Source organism: Typopeltis vanoorti, chromosome 17 (genome assembly GCF_054136105.1).
Source record: "Typopeltis vanoorti isolate ZY-2024b chromosome 17, IOZ_Tvanoo_1.0, whole genome shotgun sequence".
In the NCBI taxonomy this organism is placed as follows: Eukaryota; Metazoa; Arthropoda; class Arachnida; order Uropygi; family Thelyphonidae; genus Typopeltis; species Typopeltis vanoorti.
In genome coordinates, this window is record NC_143565.1 from 85,840,107 (window position 1) to 85,855,536 (window position 15,430).

A 15,430-nucleotide genomic window follows, 5' to 3' on the forward strand; every position below is an offset into this window, starting at 1 on the left:
TTTTTTCTTGAATAATGTTTGTGTATTTTAATCTACAGTTCACATCTGAGTGCCTGCTCAACTTTTATTTGCTTTAAAACTTTCTTACATGTTCTTCTTTGCAATATGAAATTCAATTTTTATCTCACTTAAGACTAAATGGTGATCACTTCCAATTTAAAATCCTGTGTACATTCTAGTGTTCTGCACCAGTGAGAAAACATTCCTATCAACAATAACATAGTCAATGAAACTTTTCTTATCCTTGCATCTTCTCTCCATGTGAACTTTTGCACATTTTTATGTTGGAACATAGTGTTAGCAATAACCAGTCCATGTCCTGATCAGAAATCAAACAGGTATTATTAGCTTCGCTCTTTTTCTCCAAATTTTTCCAAAATAATTCTGTATATCTGACAATCATTTCCTACTTTTCCTACTACTTTTCTTTTTTCATTGTGTCAGTTGCTTTCTCTAAAGCCTCAAAAAATTCCTTCACTTCTACCTTAGTAGAATCTTCTGTGGGAACATAGGCACAAATAAGTCTCATTGTACAATTCCCCCATTCTGATATTTGTCCAGATCACTCTACTTTATACTGCTGGCCATTCAAGAAGATTAGCCCCATATTTAGTGTCGAATACTACAGCTACTCCTTTTCCCCGACTGTTATTACCTGAATATAACATTTTGTATTTATTGCTTAGAACGATTTCACCAGTTTTTGTCTTTGTTGTTTCAGTCACCCCTATTATATCGATCTGGTACTTATTTAATTCCTCAGCTAGCTCCATTTCTTTGCCATTCAAGCTTCTTATGTTGATAGTAGAACAAATTTTGAATTCTGGTGATATTGAGTTGGGGTGGGTTTCAGGATTTGCTCCAGTAGCTGACTTTTCGCTGTTCACACTGGTTCCCTGGTGAAAACAACAGGGACCTTATTCAACAGGGCGACACCCCAGCTAACATGAAACACTGTCATGTTGTACCATCATTTTATTTGTGGTATAAGCCAATAAAAATACAATTTGGTTGGCTAAATCCCAAATTGCCAGTCCATCCTCATTCGTTCAGTATCCAGGTAGACACCTAACAGGGTGCACCACAAGAAGGCAATGACTGAACATTAGGTCAGAAGCCCTGGTCAGTTCAACATTCGTTTAAAGGTTATGTGGAGGTCTCCTCTCAGTTATACAGCTTTAATCCTTAAGCAACTAGTATGGAAAGGAAGGCTAAATCAGATCTTGGGAGAAAATTAGCTAAGTGGGTCCAAAGTAAATCCAGAAGAGTTTATTGCTATGTAGCAAGTAAGTGAAAAAATTATTATGGAAAGATAACTTTACTCAGTGTCAATATAGGAAAGTGACAGAAGTAGAAGAAACAGTTACTAAGTGATCACTTTGCAGTTACTGAGGTGACAGACTGATGTGAGCACCGACATAGATGAACTGGAGGTACTGAGTATATTGAAAAATATCAATGTTAATAAAGCAGTAGGCCTGGACAGTATGTCAGCTTGTGATGAGTTGTTTAATCTAAGTCTCAGCTGTGGAAAGGTTCCAAGGGACTGGAAAGATGGCAAGATAATTCCATGATTTGTTACTTCCATCCAAGACAGAAGTAACAAATTATAGACTAATTAGTATCTCTGGAGTGGTGGTTAAGAATTGAAAAAGTTGGTTAAAAGTAAAATTCAGGAATGGGTGGATAGGAAAATGATACTCTACAGGGGAAGCATGGCTTTGTAAAAGGTAAATCTTGCCTCAGTAATTATTCACAATTTATAATGTGAATAATTACTAGGTGACAGCAGAACTGGATCAAGAAAATGGCTACACCATGATACTGCTGGACTTTGTAAAGGCATGGAAAACTATTACATAAGTTAGAGCAAATGGGAATGGATATGAGGCTAATGGCACGTATAGTGGGGTGGTGTGTGGTGGAGTGGAATCAAGGCAAATGAGAGTGACTAGTGGAGTGCCCCAGGGCTCTGTACTAGAACCACTACTCTTTAATTTGTACATTAATGATACAGTGGAAGATTTGAGAGGGTATATTCAGTTGTCTGCTAATGATACAACTTGTGTGTGGGGGACACCTGTAACCCCCATCAGGCACATCCCCAGGTCGTCATAGTTTAGATCAGGGAATGCTCATCAAATTTAACTATAAAGGGTAGGAGAGAAATAAAATATCTCCAGTGGACCAACAGGATAGCACTTTTCTCATAAACCAGTATGGGGGCCTTGAAGGTGGCCCCACCACCACCAGACTCAGGTGCTGAAGGCTAATACTCTACACATTAAAAGAAACAAAGAGATAGCTGAACTGCCTAAATGGTTAATGGCAAAGTGAGGAAAAAGTACATGAGATACAGAACATGGAACATTAAAAGTTTACATGGCAAAGAAAACCAATTAATAGATGAATTTAAAAAAAATTGAGATTGGATCTCCAAGCAGTCACAGAAACAAAAAAAGAAAGGCCAAGGTTGCCAGAAATTGAAAGATGGATATATATTTTTCTATTTAGGGGTAAGCCCAAGAGAATGGGGAAAACAAGGGGTAGCATGCATAATTAAACCCGATCTCGAAGAATATAATACTAAATGGCAACTAATAAATGAAAGGTTGTTGAAAATTACTATAGATTTTAAATCAGGTAATCAAGTATCCACTGTAATTGTTACATATGGCCCAAATGATAATTCTAATAAAGAAATTAAAAAAGAATTCTTTGAACTCTTATAAAAAAAAAAAAAAAAAAACTAAAGAAGCTCAAGGGTATATTATCTACTAGGGAACCTTAATGACTGGATAGGGAATTAAGTAGATGAAGAAACAAAACCAGTGTTGGAATCACAAGGAGACATAACCCAGAATAATAATGCAGAAAGAACAATTAATCTTTGCCTCATAAATAATTTAGTAATAGCGAATACTATGTTCAAGCATAAAGAAATCCATAAGTTTACCAGAGAAGAGTCCAGCAGAAATTGACAAAAAAATGCAAGTCTATAGAGGTCCTGAAATAGGTAGTGGTCACTACCTATTAGTATTGGAAATGATCCATAAAATAAGAACTAAAAAATGTAGAAAAAATAGCAAGGAAACAAATGTGAAGATAAAGAACTATAAACTAAAGAAAGAAGCAGCAGCCACTGAGTATAAAAGTAAAATAGAAAAGAAGATGAAAGAAGTAGAAAAAGAGATCTATGAAGACCAAGACGTAGAAAGCCTATGGCATAGCCTTTGCCGGCAAAGGTTGGTCGATTTGTAGAGCCTCTGCTGCTAATGGCTCAGTTAAGTAAGTTTGAGCGCGGTTAGTAGTTGGAAGGGGTCAAATCGTTCGATGCTGTTGGCACACTCTCCCTCGATGAGTCTTTGGACTCCCTGGAGGTGTCAAATAATAATAATAATAGGTTTGAAACATTTCTTCTAGAAACAAGAAATTTGTGGTGCAATAGAAGAAACATAAAACACCCTGGTGGACTGAAGAACTAAAAGAAGAAATTAAAAAGAAAAAGCAATTGTGGAAGGGATATATAACAAAGTTGCAGGTCGACAGAGCACTATACAAGAGAAAAGAAAATGCTAGGAAGACTTTGGACATACCTCAGAACAAAATTTTAAAGAAAACCAAAAACTCTTCTATAATGGTTTAAGAAGAATGAAGTCAGAGAAAGAATGCCCCATAAAGTATCAAAAACAAGGATGGAAAGTTACTCACAAATCCTGAAGACCTCATGGAAAGGTGGAAACAGTACTACCAAGAACTATTGCAAGATGCAGGACATGGAAAAAATAGAACCCTAAGAGGAAGACATGCAAGCAAAACAGAAGATGAAAGTGAGGAAATTCATTCTCAGAATTATTCTCAAAGACTGGGAAGAAGAAATAATAATCCCTATATTTAAGAAAGGGAATAACTGTAAATGTGAAAACCGTAGAAGATTTTGCTTTTAAGCACCCCAGGAAAATTGTACATCCATATTTTAGAACAGACTTAGGAACCAAATAGAAGTGCACAGGATCTTATCTTCAGTCTGAGACAAATATCAGAAAAAACATTGGAATATCGAAAAGAACTACATGCATGTTTTATAGATTTAAAAAAGGCCTTTGATTGAGTCCCCCAGACATTTAATACGGCAAACATTAAAGAAAATCAAAGTACAAGAAAACTTAATAGTGGCCATACAAACGTCTATAAAAGCAATAAAAATTATGTAAGAACCTGTAATAATAGATCAAAGGAATTTGAAACAAATGTAGGAGCAAAGCAAAGACTATCCTCAGCCCTCTTCTTTTCATTATAGTAATGGATGAAATTTTAAAGGCTTGTCAAACAAAAACAAAAAAGTTCCATCTAGGATATAGGAAACTGAAAGAAACCAAGATTTCACACATGGCTTTTGCGGATGATATAGTGATTCTAGCATGTTAATGTTATGCTGAAGATTTGCAGCATAACGTTAATATTTGGTAAAGAAAAGGAATACGATCATAAATATAAATAAAACTAAAACAATATTATATCTAGAAACTAATCAAAACACATCAAATGAAGATGGTAGACTAGACACAGAAATTAACAGAATAATTGCAGGAACAAAGCTATTCTATGCAATGCAAGATCCTTTCCTAGATAAGAAAGAAGTTACCCAGATCACCAAAATGGCAGTGTACCATTCAGTGTTTGTACCAACATTAACATACAGTTGTAAGTCTTAGTGTCTAACAACAGGAAATGCAAATAAACTACAAACAATCGAAACAAAATATCTTTGGAAAGTAGAGCAAAAAACAAGATTAGATTGTCTCTTATAGTTTGGTTTCTTATTCAATCTTCAAGTTGCACCTCTGAACCAATTCATAACACAAGCCCAAATGAGGTGGTTTGGACATCTTACTCAAATGGAAGTAGGAAGATAGCAAAAACTATATATGAAAGCCAGAAAATAGGAACAAGAAACATGGCCAGGCCCAGGAAAGGTTGGTATAAGAAAATTAAAGAAAAATTAGAATTAACTGGAAAGAAGCAAAAGAACAAGCCTTGGATAGGATGATATGGAAATCTCTTTGGCAAAATCTCGACGCTTAGCGATCATAGACGAAGAAGCCAATGATATACAAAACTAGGGAAGGCAATAGTTGATAAAGGTCAGTAGATATCTTACAGGATGATTTAAATGAATTGGCAGTATGGGCAAAGGACAATGGTTGTCAATTCAATGTTGTAAAATGTTGTAATGTAATGCACTTTGAGATGAAAAAATTATGCACTTTGAATCATATTGATGGTACTAGTTTACAGAAAATTGATGAGGCTAGGGATCTGGGGATGATGGTAGGTAGAGATTTGAAATTCAGAGGAGATATTGCAAGAGTTGGTAAAATAGTTCAGAGGATTACTTAGATAGGGAGGCTATCATCCACTTTATAAGGCTATGAATCTGCCACATGTTGACTATTATGCACAGATTTGATCACGTGCATTTATTAGGAATTGGGAGTTGATGGAAAGGATTCAGAGATGAGTGACCAAGCGGGTGACAAGTCTGTGGATTGTTCCCTATGAGGAGAGATTGAGGATGTGTGGGTTGCTGACAGGTAATATGATAGAAACTCATAAGTTACTAAAGGGATTCTATAAGACTGACACAGAACACGTTTTTCAATACATAGGGAGTAAGGGATAAACAAGAGGGCCTGGCTCCCACTGAAGAGACCTCAATAAAGGTCTAAACTAGTCTGGGTAGTGGCCCTTCCCTTAATGCATAATATTATACATATCCACAAGGAGATGTGTTTTGCATTATGGGAGATACTGAGATAGGAGTGATGTTAGCTTGCTCCACCTTTGCAACAAGTTGCCCGGTGTTGTACCACCTTACCCAAGTTCTGAAGATACTTTCAGGCACAAACTTACCCCAGTTCTGAAGATATTTTCAGGCACAAACTTTGTTTGCTTACACTTGGATAAAGGATTAAACTAAATTTATTATAGTCTAACCAAGTGAAAAATAAACTTTCAACATCTTTCTCTAAATCAAGACTAATTTAATAAAAAAGGTGGCACACCGTTTGGCAACTCCTATAGGTAGAGATGACCGTGCTATTGTTTCTGCTTGGTATCTCCACTCGGGCCTGGCTCCCACTGAAGAGACCTCAATAAAGGTCAAAACTAGTCTGGGCAGTGGCCCTTCCCTTAATGCATAACATTATACATATCCGCAAGGAGATGCATTTTGCATTATGGGAGATACTGAGATAGGAGTGATGTTAGCTTGCTCCACCTTTGCAACGATTTACCCGGTGTTGTACCACCTTACCCCAGTTCTGAAGATACTTTCAGGCGCAAACTTTGTTTGCTCACACTTGGATAAAGGATTAAACTAAATTTATTTCGACTCCCTTATTAGTTTGTAGAACTACTACAGCATGCTAAGGATGCTGATCCACTGATATTATCTGGACATGAATAACCAACATAATTAAGCAATATAGCTGTACAACCAATGCAAGTGAAAACAGTAGAAATATAAAAACAAGTACTGGTTACTTGCATGTATAGAGTTAATATAATTTTTTTTTTTTCTAGTTAGCAGTTCTGGTATTGTTATATCTCCAAATGTATTTAAACTACACAAATGAAATTTGTCACTTAAAATTCATGATGAGTAGACCAAGAATATCAACCTTCATTCTAAAGCACAGAGTACAAGCTAATAAACCAAAAGAGCAAATGGTAAGCATTCTATAACATTTCTGTGACTCATTTCTTTTTCTTCATATTTTATGTGCACTTCAGACATCTTCAAACAGTTTCTACAGAAAGACCTGAAATTCTGAATCACACCACCCACCCACCTACCCCTTCACTTACTGACTGATCTTTTGAAGGAATTTTTATAAAATATTTACTATCAATCCACACAGTTCAAGTCCCAAATGTGATCTCTTCTCCACAACCTGATATGCCTTCTATAGAAAGTTTTAAAAAATACGTAATCAGTAGAGCCTGGATCACTTCTGTCCTTCCAATTCACACGCTGTTTTATGCAGGTAATTATTATTAAAGCAGATAATAAATTTTATAAATATATTATAAGCAGAAAATATAGAAAATCAGTATAACAAAAACAGTATTATGAAAATTCAAATACAATACTAAAAAATAAATAAATGAAAATTAGAAAAATATTTGATTAATGGATAGCTAGATTTGCTTCCTATTAATGTAGTTCAAACATCCTGGAGAATGGTCTTATTTTGTATATTTCTGAGCCACAGAAAATTCTCCAAGATTTTTTTTTTAATGTGTAATGTGCTTTTGAAATAAGTTTTTTTTTAAAAAAATACCCTTTGAGCAGCAATTTTTTTTGCTCATGTCAGCATGGTGGCTTACACTTTTAAAAAAACCACTAAGTATGGTAATGAATCAAAAGAAGGATGTTCACTCAAACGTGGGGAAGATGAATAGGCAATAAATTTTAGAAATAAACAAATAAAATAAACAATATTATGAAAATTAAAATACAATATCACACACACACACAAATTACCAATATCAAATTAATCAGTGTTGATAAAAGAAAATTTGTACCAGTGTGCAGGTGAAGTTATACTTAGCAGCAGCAACAACTTTTCCCCAAAGTCTGTATTTCTGCCAATTCGTAAACCACAACTTTTAACTGATAAAAATTTTCAAAATCTTACCAAACCTACAACTGAAACTTATATTCATATCAGTAAATTTTTAGTTTTCCTTTCTTAACATGAAGTGTTTATTGAAACATACTACATCAGAGCACATCTACTAACTTTCAAGTTTGAAAGTGACCAATGTTTCATTTCTGACAAACACTAATTTTCAATATGTTCATTAATATTAACTTATTTTACTCTTACCTTAATAGTAATAATATAATTATTCAATTTAAAATCAAATTTTAGTCATTCATCTAATAGGAAACAATACTTAAAATAATGAACTTTTTTTAATATAACTTCAAAACTTATATTGATAGGCCCTTGTTATAATTAAACAAAAAGGATACTTTCTTTAATTATAACAAAGGCCAATGCACGTGATGGGTTTGTATTTAAATCATTTACTATACCTAAATTTACTAATCTGCCAAGAAATTATATTCTTGTGTAATCAAGAAAGTTTGTGAGAAGTATATTCATGACGTTACATTAATTCTATCTTATAATGCAAAGCACAAAGGATTAAAAAAAATATAATTTCTTGGCAAGTTTAATTTGTTTTTTAACCAAGTGAGAAAAAAAACTTTCTATGAACTGACATAAGTGCATGAAAGAATGTGTTTTAAAAAAAGTAAACGTTTCCTAGGAATACCTAAATATATACACACTTTTTTTTTGGTAAGAAAACTTGGTTCTTTTGTTTTTAAAATGACTGTGGTCTTTCGTTATGTGATGTCATCATGCTAACATTCAAATATCCATGGTACCTCCTTTCCATCTTTTAGTGAAATCTTTTGCCTGCTTTTCACAAGTGATGCTGATATTACCTATGTGCAGAGAGATTTAAACAGACTTAGCTTGGATGGAAGAATGCGATTTTAATTTTAACATTAATGTGCAAGGTATTGCCATTGGAAAGCAAAAGCGTTAGGATTAGGTACTGTACTGATGGAACTGTGTGAGATTTGGAATTTGGGGTGATGGTAAATAGTGGTTTTGCAAAAGCTGTCCTTGCAGGTTATGTAATATAGAGATATGAGGAAGCACACTAACAAGTTAAGGAGTTAGTTACATGCATCTTTCTGTAATTGGTTCCCATTCTATCATGGGAACCAATTACAGAAAGATGCATAAGAGCAAGTGAGATATAATTACAGTAATGGGGTATCTAAATGCTAAAACAGGAAATTACTGTACAGGTAGAGAAATGATAATGGGAAAAGAAGGTACAAGAAATATAAATGAAAACGGAAAGATGTCACTGGATTTCTCCATGGCAAATGAATTAGTAATAGGAGGATCCATCTTTAAGCATAAAATATACATAATGTAACATGGAGAGCACCAAGATACAAAGAGAATGGCAATCTCTTTTGAATGTGAGATCAATGAGAGGAGCAGATGCTTATACAGATCATTTTTTAGTAATAGCAAAAAGCAAAAATAGATTATAAAACAAACGAACTAAAATATATGGAAACTAAAAGAAAATATGCAGTAGAGGTTAAAAACAGTTATGAAGTTTTTACTCAGACCAGACAGAACAGACATAAAGAATTTAGAAGCACTGAAGAAATATGGGTAGGTATTAAAAACATACACTATGAAGATGCAGAAAAAACTAGGAGTGCACAGAAGAAAGAAAAGAAATAAAGGAAAAAAAGATGCAAGATAAGAAAAAGATCAGCTTACAAAAGAAATATAAACAAATACATAAAGAGATTAAGAAAGATGCAAGAAAAAGGAGTTTATTGAAAACCTACTAAATGAGGCAAAAACTGCAGCAATTAGAGGTGATATTAAAACATATAATATTATGAGAACAATGATAGGCAATAAAAAGAAGAGAAGACAAACAAGGAAATAAACAAAACAAAACATAAAATAGAAAGATAGGCAAAATACTTCAAAAAGATGATGAATACAGAAAAATCTGAAAAATACACACACACACACACACCAAATGAACTATTAAAAGCAGATATAGATTTAACGGCAAATATACTCTATCCATTTCTTAACCAAATATGGATGTAGGAAGAATGGAATATTGGGTTACTGATCAAAATACCAAAAAAAGATTTAAGTGATTGCAATAACTGGAGCGGAATACCATTGTTAAACACAACAAATAAAAGTAAAATATGAAAGAAATAGACCAAAAGCTAAGAGAAACACAAGCAGGATTTAGAGCCAACAAGTCGTATAAATCAAATAGCAACACTAAGAATAATAATCGAATGATGAATAGAATGGCAGTCAAATCTTTATATCAACTTTGTTCAAAAAAAGCTTTTGATAGCAGTGCAGTAGCGGCTCATCCATAAGGGATGCAGCTCCAGCGTTGAGTATACCAGCCAGTACTACTTACTAGTATACTCAACTCTGGAGCTGCATTCAATGCAGCCCTTATGGACAAGCCACCACTCCAGCAGTAACAGAGAAGCAATATGCAAATTAATGTCATATTATGGTATACAATGTAAACTTATCAACATAATTAAAAAAATTATGCAAAATATAAATACAAATCATACATAGTCGAGAACTTTCAGAAAAGTTTGAAATTAAAACAGGAGTTAGACAGGGCTGCATTCTCTCTCCAACAATATCTCTTATTGCTACAGACTGGATTATGAGAAATGTCATGAAAAACACAAAAGGAATACAGTGGAATTTAATACAACAGCTGCAACCTGGATTTTGCAGATGATATGTTTATTAGTACATGCATGACATATGAAGGCAAAAACAATAAAACTCAATGAAGAAGCTTTGACTATTGTATATTAAGAATAAATAATAAAAAAAGACAGTACTGGATGGTCAAATTTTAGAAACAGTAAAGAACTTTAATTATCTAGACTCAATAATAAATAAACAGGAAGAAGCAGAGGAAGATATAAAATCTAAGATACATAGACCATAAATAATTTTTAAAATGTTAGGGAAAACATGGAGATCAAAGCAAATAGATTTAAAAAACTAAATCTGGTTATTTAATACAAATATCAAAATCAGTTCTACTCTATGCCTCAGAAACATGGACAACAAAAGCAATTATAAAAAACAAAACTGAAAGCCTTGCAAATAAATGTTGAAGAAGAATTCTACAAATAAAATGGCCGAAAAAAAGATATCCAACAGAGAAAATGGAAATGGATAGGGCATGTACTAAGTCTTTCTGATGAAAAGAGAAGCACAAAACAGAGTCAGATGGAGATCTGTGGTTAAGGCCCTATGCTCCCAATAGAGTGAAGAGGAATAAGCAAGTAACATATCTTCATAATTAACATTCCAGAAATACACCACCTTAGTTACTCTTCTTTGGATTTTTTTCCAAAATATTTTCATCCCCTTGAAAACTAAGTAATCAAATTTGTGAATAGAAATCCATTTCTGGCCTATTCAAGGTCTTACAAAGCAGAACTATGACCTCGTTACTTGTTTAGAACCTTATCAAATATACTACAGCATATGTACCTCTCATGTGGACATTTGTTTTCCTGTTGAGCTTGAGCAAGCACTTTTATAACTAAAAAACCATACTACCTACAGGGACAGCAGCTGTAACCTGAAATCTTATTATTATAATACAGGTATCTCCATGGAGTCAGAAGACTCATCATGGTAGATCCCTATTTGCCAATACCTATCATACTGTTACTTAAATACATTTACTCACAACTATCTCTGGCAAACCATTCCACTTCACTATCCTCCAAGCAATAAATCTATTCCTAACACTCTTGCTTACCACACTCTCCACATTCTTGCACAATTTCCATGGTTAGCCCCTCAATTCTCTCCCATCCATTCATATAGTGTCAGGTCTTCAATGTCAATCCTACAAAATCCCTTCAATAACTTATATGCTTCTGTCATGTCTCCCTTTTCACCCACCCACTAGTCTTTGAAGTCCACAGAGCTTCAATCTATTTTCATAGGGAGCAATCCACAGATCTACCACAATCTTTGTCACTTGCCTCTGGATCCTCTCGATCACCACTTCTTTCCCACAGAATCCAGCTGACCAGATCTGCATGCAGTAATCCAGATGTGGGCTTATTAAAGCCTTATAAAGGGAAACAATAACTTCTCTATCCATGCTTGTCAGTATGCTCTTCAACAGCCATGTAATCTTATGTTCTGTTTTGGTCACCTTTGAAATATGTCCTCTACACTTTAACTCCCTGTCCACAGTTATCACTGACCCAGGCTTCATCAATTTCCTGCAGTTTCACCAATATAGTACACAGCTTGTGATCTCTTCTTCCCAAAGTGCATAATCTTGCACAAAGCCACATTAAACTGGCAATCTTTTACCTTTGATCATGTTTAAGTCATCCTGCAGAATCTCCACACCACCTTCATTTACTATGCTCATCATAGTTTTGCATCAACAGCAAACAACTGAGCATTTCCCATCAAATCATTTCCTATATAACTGATGTACAAATTAAATAACAGAGGACTAAGTAAGTATTGAGACATACACTACTAGTTGCCTGCCATCTCCTGAACTTCACTCCTACAGAAACTACTCTTTGACATCTATACATCAGTCACCACCCTCTAATCCAAATCACCACATTCATATCATCCCGATTTGCTCCAATTTATGTAAGTTATATGTGGAATTCTGTCAAATGCCTTTGCAAAGTCCAGAAGTATCACTGAGTAGCTATTTCCCTTATCCAACTCCCTTGTCACATTATAAAAAGTAAGAAAATTACTTCACAAAATCATGTTGCCCCTTATAAAGTATCATATTCTTATCCACCGTCCTGAATTCTTTTATCAATTTCTCCATTATTTTAACCACTATTCCTGATATACCGTTTGATCTATAATTTTCTACTGCCTCCTCCTTTATTCACTGGGACTATTTTGTTCTCTTTCCATTGCATTGCCACTTTCCAAGTACTGAAACTTAAACAGCTTGGTCAGAGGAGTTGATAATTCTCTCACACACATGGGCCGATATCCCATCTAATCTACTGTGTTTGCATTGATTGAGATTCTGTAATATTCTAAGCACCTCCATTTCTTTGACCTCTATTCTCCCATCAGTCAATGTTATTATATCTGGCATTGTAGTATCACCGACCTAGATGGTATACCTTTGCAAAATGATCACTCACTAATTCGACTATTTTGGTCTGCTTCTGTTACTTCCCCACAGTCAGCACTTTTTAAAGTCATCTTTCCATAGTCATTTCTCCTTTACTTGCCACACAGCAAAAGACTTCTTTAGGATTTCTTTTGGCTTCACCAGTTAGTTTTCTCTCATAATCAGCTTTGGCCTTCCTTACCACAACAGTTCACTCTTCTTTTTTGTGCCTTGTACTACTCTATGGCAAGCTGATATCACTAACTCCTAAAAGATTTATCCTTCTGACTCTGGATATACAGTCCGATGTTTCTTCAAAATATCCCTTGACCATCCCATACATCATCATCACCATCTCTCTCTCTCACCTCCAAATTTTTATGCCAGGTGAAAGATGACTCCTCAAGCTTGTCATAGTCACTTGCTTTGCAATTCCACATATATTCCTTCTTAACAGCACTTCCATGATCACGTTACGCCCAAGCAAATTCAGTACCACTAGATTGGTTACTGTTACGTTCAGTGATGTTATAACAAGATCCAGAACTCTTGAACCTCGTGTCTTCTCCATTACATGCTGCCTCAGATAATTATCTCTTGACAGCTGTATAAATTCCATTTCCTTCTCTCCCTGTGACCATTCCTCCTCCCAATCTATGCCCCCCCCCCCCATAGTTGAAATCCTCTCGTAATAATTACTCAAACTGCCCTCATTGAGCTAATTTGCGAGTGTATGTCATCCACATTCTTCTTTATATTCCCTGGATTATAGCAACAAACAATTATATATTTGATCCTGTTGGCCTATATCATAGACTAGATAATCTCATATGAACTGCCCTCTGAATCTCTGTTCCAAATGCATTTCTATTCTGTGGCTTCTAATTTTTTTTTTTTTTTTATCATTAGCAAAATCCCTCTTCCCTGTAAAAAAAGGGCTCTCTTCTGAGATCTTTATTAATCCTGATTCTTTCTCATCCTCCCTCTTTGTGAAGCAGAACAATTTTATCTTCCTTCCACTACTTTGAGAGTCTATGAAGTTTCTAACCCCACAAAATTGTTGTTTAGGAGATACTTGCTTCATGAGAGATTTCTTCAATTAACACGAACACACACAAGAGATAAGTAATAGTATTTATTTAAGGCCATCATCAGTGGTGACAATAGTTAATTACAAAGTAGAATGTTAACAATGGATTGAATTTAAAAAAGTAAGAGCTGCACGATGTTATACACAATGACGTAACTGAGGAAATATTGCAATATAATCATTAGCTATTTAAAAAAAAAGTTATTGATGGCATGTAATATTCAGGCTGAAATATATGGCCACTCTGCTACCATAACTGAGAATGACCATAATTATTTGTTGTTTCTATTATTATAGAAATTAATATTATAGAGTGACCATTGCAAGACATCCAGGGAGAGTTATTTAGTAAGCATTTTATCAATGTATGCTATACTGTGTAAATGATGCTGTGCAACATGGAGAAGGGAAAACAAGTATTAGGAAAATTCGAGGTGAAATCAGGTGTTGATTGGGTAAGATGTTAATAAGGCTGCAAGTATGGATGACACAATGCCACATTTTTAAGGAATGTACAAAACAGTTAGCTATGCCCTTGACCTGGTTATTTAATGAACATCTTACAGTGGGAAAGGTTCTTAAATATCCACAAGCAGTTTTAGGAGACAGAAGTTTCCAAATACAGATTGCATATCTGCAGTTGTAGTCAACATATTGGAGAGTGTTGGTTAAAAATAGAATACAGGACTAGGTTGACTGATTATAGGATTTATAAGATGTTCAGCACAGATTTATAAAGGACAAGTATTGTTTTTAACTTGCATTTCATGATAAAGTGATGAATGTGCTGGATAAGGGAGATTTATTATTATTATGTGATACCTCCAGAGAGTCCAAAGTCTCATCGAGGGAGGCATGTTGACCCCTTCCAACTACTAACTGCGCTCAAACTTGCTTAATTTTTTGCAAGCCATTAGTAGCAGAGGCTCTACCAATCAACCAAACTTTGCTGGCAAAGGTTTATATACACTGATTTCTGGTCTGTGCAAAGGCATTTGATAGATCACCTCATGACAGGATGGTGTACAAGCTGCAGAGGATGGGAGGGGAATACAGAATAGATTGGTTAGACAGATTGAAGGCTTGGGTCTCTAAACAAGATGTGTATGATTAAGGTAACCATACATCCCAACTTGACCATGAAAATAATCGTTCTGGATCATCTGTCCTGAAGGATACAAGTTTTGTTGTTAAAAATGAGGTCTTCTTGAATACATTTTAGAATAATGAAATTGATTAGAAAGGCTTATGTGATGAGAGTACATGCTAGTTTATTTAATGGTATTGATTCACAACACAGAATAATAAGAAAATAATTAACATTTATTAACTTATTAGCTCATATTTCACAGGTATTATATCCAGGATCTTCAGAGCACAAGAACAGTTTTGTTGTAGTACATGAAACAAGTTGATATAACAGTGGAACTAGTTTTAAAAAAAAAAAAATGTAACAGACAACAGAAGGAACTAAAGTCCTTATTGGCACCGCTTATTGTTAGATAAAGAGAAAGAAAAAACAAGTATTAA

At 34.5% G+C, this 15,430-nt stretch overlaps 1 protein-coding gene across 5 annotated transcripts in view; it reads right to left on the reverse strand.

The window, feature by feature from the left end:
• The window catches only part of LOC150097594 (serine/threonine-protein kinase VRK1-like), a 130,896-nt gene that overhangs the window by 80,058 nt on the left and 35,408 nt on the right, over positions 1-15,430 (reverse strand). Inside the window, exon 1 of one of the 5 annotated variants that reach the window (XM_090407046.1) lies at positions 8,366-8,506. The exons of the other annotated variants lie outside the window; for them this stretch is intronic. The gene's annotated coding sequence lies outside the window, so the exon portion shown is untranslated. Of the gene's footprint in view, positions 1-8,365; positions 8,507-15,430 lie in introns of those variants that run through there. 5 annotated transcript variants of the gene reach the window in all.